Source organism: Haliotis asinina, chromosome 3, assembly GCF_037392515.1.
Source record: "Haliotis asinina isolate JCU_RB_2024 chromosome 3, JCU_Hal_asi_v2, whole genome shotgun sequence".
Lineage (NCBI taxonomy): Eukaryota > Metazoa > Mollusca > Gastropoda > Lepetellida > Haliotidae > Haliotis > Haliotis asinina.
Genome location: NC_090282.1, coordinates 7,024,019 through 7,030,093, shown reverse-complemented (window position 1 = coordinate 7,030,093; position 6,075 = coordinate 7,024,019).

Below are 6,075 nucleotides of genomic sequence, written 5' to 3'. Positions count from 1 at the left end.
GCCATCTCAAAGTCACCAATTACAACAGAGTTCACAGTCTTGACATTGCCCATTGAGCAGATCTTTTTAACACTGAACATTTAATTGAATGAAACAATCAGAAGACCCTCTTAACACTAACTATATTTATTAATCTTTCTTCCTCACAACCATCCTTGAAAACAAAACAACTCTTATGTGTCTTAATTAAGCCCACACCCTACTCAAGACCACCTTGAGAGAATTTCATGTGGGGCTTCTGTCTTGTATTTTCTCGCTATGGGGCATTTGTCCAAAGGGGCTTTTGACGGAGGTGTTTGGTTCTGTTCAACTATGCTTCAGCTCTGTATTAATTATATTCCGACACTGGATACAAGGTAACACTTTGATAGTATGTGGACTAAACAACAGTTGTGTTGAGGGCTTGACCAGCAGACTATGAAATTAACCTCTGCATGGCATCCTATCCCTCTCAACATACTGGTCTAGGCTCAGCATGTCTTGGCCGACGTACATGGAGGCAAGAAAGCAACAAACAGGTTAGACAAGGTCCTCACAAGTTAGAGTTTAAAGAAAACATTGCTTGAGATACACCAAGGTTGCACATCATTTATCTTACACATTTGAAACCTTTCTTACATTCAGGTAAGACAAGTGAGTAGTGCGAAGATGTCTGAATCCTGCCTGTGCTTGATTACATTTATTTAGGGAACTGTTCAAAATGTTTTTGAGTGGAGATGGATAGTTTTTAATAAAAGTGATAAATGACATTTTTTTATTTATTTTTCACATTTTCTTATTGGTCATGAGCGCAGTCAGTCAAAAATGGTCCTGGTTACATGTAGTGTTTTCCTTACAGGTTCTAACTGACAGATTCAGCAATAATGACTTCCTCACTGAACACGCATATTACTGTACCAATACTACACACAAATATTCCTTGGTAACAACATATGAGATTCTTAAGAAGAATTTACAGTGGCCCAATCCTTGTAAAGCTACTTTTTTAATATTGCCAAGTGATTATTGATTTAATGTTATGGATATTGCTGTTGCACACACAGAATGTCAATGATACACATCTCAGATGTATCTGTTGTTGTGATACTGCCTTCACATAAATGTGAGTGCTTACACTTGCCTCAGCCAATTCAAATGTCATGTCTCTGTTCCTGCCACCATTATCAGTCTATTATTGACATATGCAATCTCCTCTTGCAAGGTCAGTTGCATGTATGGAGTATTTCCGTTTCAAGGACTAAAATATGGTTCTGTATGGATGTTATCTGCTCTCATATGTGACCACTTAAATATTAGTCCAGGCTTGTAACATTTGTTTTGTTGAAGTAGCTGAATACATTTGACAGGAATCTCTATGTCTCCAGTCCAGGGCATTATTCATGATCTTGTGGTTGATCACTGATGTCTCAGGTATACATGTTAGTTGATCTTAACATTGTCATAAACAGTGACAGGTGACTGTCAATCAAATGTTATGTCTAGTGTATTCATTTTTATTGCTATTTTAAATATTAAGTTTAGACGTGTAGAGACTAGTCTATCACATTTGTTCGTGAATATTCCAAAACTGAGAAGTTTAGAATCTAAGTTAGCAGGGTTAATTTGAGGCAAGCCTTTTGAAATGGCACTCTTGAAATACATGTATTTGTTTTATCAAAAATATGTGCGAAAAGATGTTATATATCAATTGAATATTTTTTCATCTATGCAAAAAATAAAACATGAGGATACCAGGATACCAGTGAAGACTATACCTTGGATATTCTAACCTCACACATACAAATTCAGAGTTGCACATTGATACTTCTGTGAAGTAGTCTAGGCATGCATGTTGGTAAATGCAACACACTACCTGCCTTACACTGACGCAGCTGTGATCATTGTCTGCTTCCAGGCTTGCTATCTATGTCAATATAAACTCCTCAAAATCATGAAATACTCATTATTTTTTTTCAAAATCATGAATAATTCAGCATGTCCCTTTGAAGGTGTCATGACGAAAGAATTGTCCATGCTTGACTGGGCATGATTGTGCTGGCATAGAGAGGTTCATGGCTTAGAAGACTTCTGCGATCTCTAAACCCGTCTTTGTGAAAATGTGCTGATCATTTATTTTGCAACCCAGAATGGATCATATCCTTTGAGAAGCAGTATGTTAATTGCTGGAGAAAGTAATTAGTGGTGATTTATGTACTTGTTATCTCTTGTGATCATGTAAATTCAGGTTTACACTTTTGTCCTTGACATTGAATTATCAATCAAAACCATGTTTGCTACGAGCTTGTGTGGAAATGTGCCACATGCATGTTGTGTCATGTGAGCAAGATATATAGATAAATTCAGGGATCCTTGTTTCATGTCACGAACAGGTACACAAAATTTCAGGATGTGAAAGGTCAGCTTGTAAAATCTGGTATTTATTGTATGGCCTGGGGATAGATACATATATGATGACTTTAAGAATTTCACCTTACAGAAGCATCATTGTAATCATAGCTAAACCCTTTGACCACTTCTTTCAGACAACTTTATCTATAGGCGTGAAAAGGCAGCGTGTACGACTTCTGTGGTAGGTTCCATTGATATTCACAGAAAACATAATTCATTACTTCTCACTTAAGACAATTGTATTTATTCTGTCCCACTGTCCTATGCTCATGCTGGAACCTGTTTGAAATGAAGCTACCAACCAGAACATGGAGAAAATCATTATTTGATTCTGTGGTAGTGTATTGGCAGAGAGCTCTTGGTGCAGTAGTTAAGTCTGCAATTGATTTTTTTGTTGGTCTGAGTAGTTACTGGATCACTTCATGTCTGACAGGCTCTCTCAGGATGCAAAGTCACGGGCTGACATGTACGCTGGTGTGTAATGGGATGTGGAAGAATGTCATTTCTCAATTAGAACTGAGATGATATGAATATATGTGAACACCATGATCATTGTGATATGCTTTTGTACAAAGTTATTACATATATTGTAATGATCTGATGCGTTCCAGTCATAAGAATTAAATATGTAATTTGTGAGGGCCTCTGTTAGCAATATTTCCATCATATGACAGTGAAAACTGTGAATAGGCCTCAAGCCTACGCTAAACCTATACAGGAATAAAACTGGGCATAATGATCCGATGATTGTGCCACTCCTCTTCCTCTCCAACTCTTATGTCATGGATGGTGTACATTCAGTGTACTGAGGAGGAACAAATGTGACAATGTTAGTTCCTGAAATATGCATTTTGTGTTATTAACTTGTTGCAAGGTTGTATCAAAGCTTCGGTATATTTAGAAGTGTATACAGTTTGGATTATCCATGTTGGTTGGCTTCCAGAGTAGAAGGCATATTTGTGTTTAGAACTGAGTTTAAGGAATCACAAAGTTTACTAGCATTCCCGGTGGAAGGTAACCAGATGTTTATGGTTGTCAATAGTTCTCCCTAGTTCTACAGGCTTCCACATAGTAGGCACATCTATGGCCATTGTGGCCTTCAGGCTGCCAACATTAGAGGCAAGACAGCAGGCACATCTATGTACATAGTGGCCTTCAGGTCGATGATGTCAGAACCCACACAGCAAGTACATCTATATACATACTGGGTCGGTGACATAGTGGCTGCACAGTAATCATGTCTATGTACATAGTGGCCTTTAGGTCAATGATGTCAGAACCCACACAGCAAGTACATCTATATACATACTGGGTCGGTGACATAGTGGCTGCACAGTAATCATGTCTATGTACATAGTGGCCTTTAGGTCGATGATATCAGAACCCACACAGCAAGTACATCTATATACATACTGGGTCGGTGACATAGTGGCTGCACAGTAATCATGTCTATGTACATAGTGGCCTTCAGGTCGATGATATCAGAACCCACACAGCAAGTACATCTATATACATACTGGGTCGGTGACATAGTGGCTGCACAGTAATCATGTCTATGTACATAGTGGCCTTCAGGTCGATGATGTCAGAACCCACACAGCAAGTACATCTATATACATACTGGGTCGGTGACATAGTGGCTGCACAGTAATCATGTCTATGTACATAGTGGCCTTTAGGTCAATGATGTCAGAACCCACACAGCAAGTACATCTATATACATACTGGGTCGGTGACATAGTGGCTGCACAGTAATCATGTCTATGTACATAGTGGCCTTTAGGTCAATGATGTCAGAACCCACACAGCAAGTACATTTATGTACATATTGGCCTTGAGGTTGGTGACATAAGAGGCTACACAGTAATCACATCAATATTGTTAAAGGTCACATAGGTTTTACTCTGTTTCTAAACACTTCCTATTATCATTTTGTTTTCCCTTGAGATTCTTGACAGGCATTCAGAAGTTGAATTGGAAGTGAAAGGAAAATAATATGGATGACAAGTTCTTGTTTATTGTATATTGTAGCCCAGAAACTTTGTGACATACAGTAACAAGATGTCACTCATATTGTTTGCCTTTCACTTGTCTTCCCTTGCAAATGAATACATTTCTTGCTGATGTGGAAACATCATCTCACTAAATTGATGAACCATACCATAATTACTTAAAGAACAAAATCAGAAACATTCCGTTTTACATTTTTTCTGATGGTTAAGATGTCCCAAAATTATCTAATGATAAGTGTGTTGTAATGAACAAAAAAATGTTTGAAAATTTTTCATTGTTTAAAGTATGAACATGTTGAATTTAGTTCATGATTTCTTGAATTACCCAAAACTTACAATTATGGTGAACATTTTTATAGAATAATTATGGTATGAGTCCTGAATTGGGAATGAAGTTGGTTTTGAAATACTCACTAATCTGACATGCAACTTTATACACTTTCCTCATGATAGTGTACCTGTTACATTGCTGTAACATTGGCATTTGTGGTTTATCTGAAGCATTCATTAATTGGAATCTGCTAAGTTCCATTCTTTCTTCCAAACTTACCTTTTCTGTCTATATAATTATCACTCTGAACATGATTATATGACTCTGCCACAGCTGTTTCACAGCCCGGCTTTATGCACTGTTATTTATGTGGAATTTAGCACCATAATTGACAGTATCATTTTTGTACTCTGAAACAATAATGTCAAGGATGATGTATGTAATTTTACTTTGCTGCCCTGATTTATCAGTATCAGTTGGTCACAAGGTATCACTGCTTGTATATACAATAGTTAGGTGTAAAACAGCATACTTGTTTATCCTGGCATATAAAAACTATATGTTTTTTTACTTTCTTATGGATTTTAGTTTCATTTTGTAATCTATTTTATACTTGTAAAATAGTCATTATGAACATTTGTTATATATGTTTAGCTGATATTTGTGTAAACATTTCTCTGTTATCTGTGATAGAAGTAGTATACATGCTTTAATATGATCTTATGGTGCTGGCTACACTAGAGACATCACCATACTTGCAGGGATCTTGTCTAATTATTTTCACAATGCATTGTTCTGGATGTTTTTGACATTTGGCTTTAAGCTATCATCACAGTATCCGTATTTACAAACATATGCCTCATTTCACTCTTTTGCCATCATGATTTTGGATAAGAACAAGGTCCCTAACTAGTGAATCTCAATCTGAATTTGTACTGCAGGAATCAGATTACAATCAAAGACCACCTCAAGAGTAAATAATCAAATGTTTTGTCTTGTTCTCTTGCTACTCATTATCACCTGAAAAGTAAATATTTTCAGGTTGATTTGAGATTTATTTCTCTGAACACAATCACATGTTTTACATTTCAATCTCAACATGAATTTTTCCAAAATGATAACGTAAAGGAAATACGCTGGTATGGAGTGAGGCATTTTGACTATGGCCAGTGATCAGTTTTGGTGTACACAGGTCCATGTTGGTCTTATTATCAGTTCCCATCTTGACTAGACACTTGAAACCTGATTAAGGATCAGTATAGACAACAGAACTGTCCATTCCTAAACAAAGAAACATCTGTGTGATCCTGCAGTATGAGCACAGTGAGTCCATGTAGATCTCTTTGGTTCAGCCTCGGTTGCTTTTGTTAGAGCCATTTTAGTGAGATATATAAGGCTGTTTGT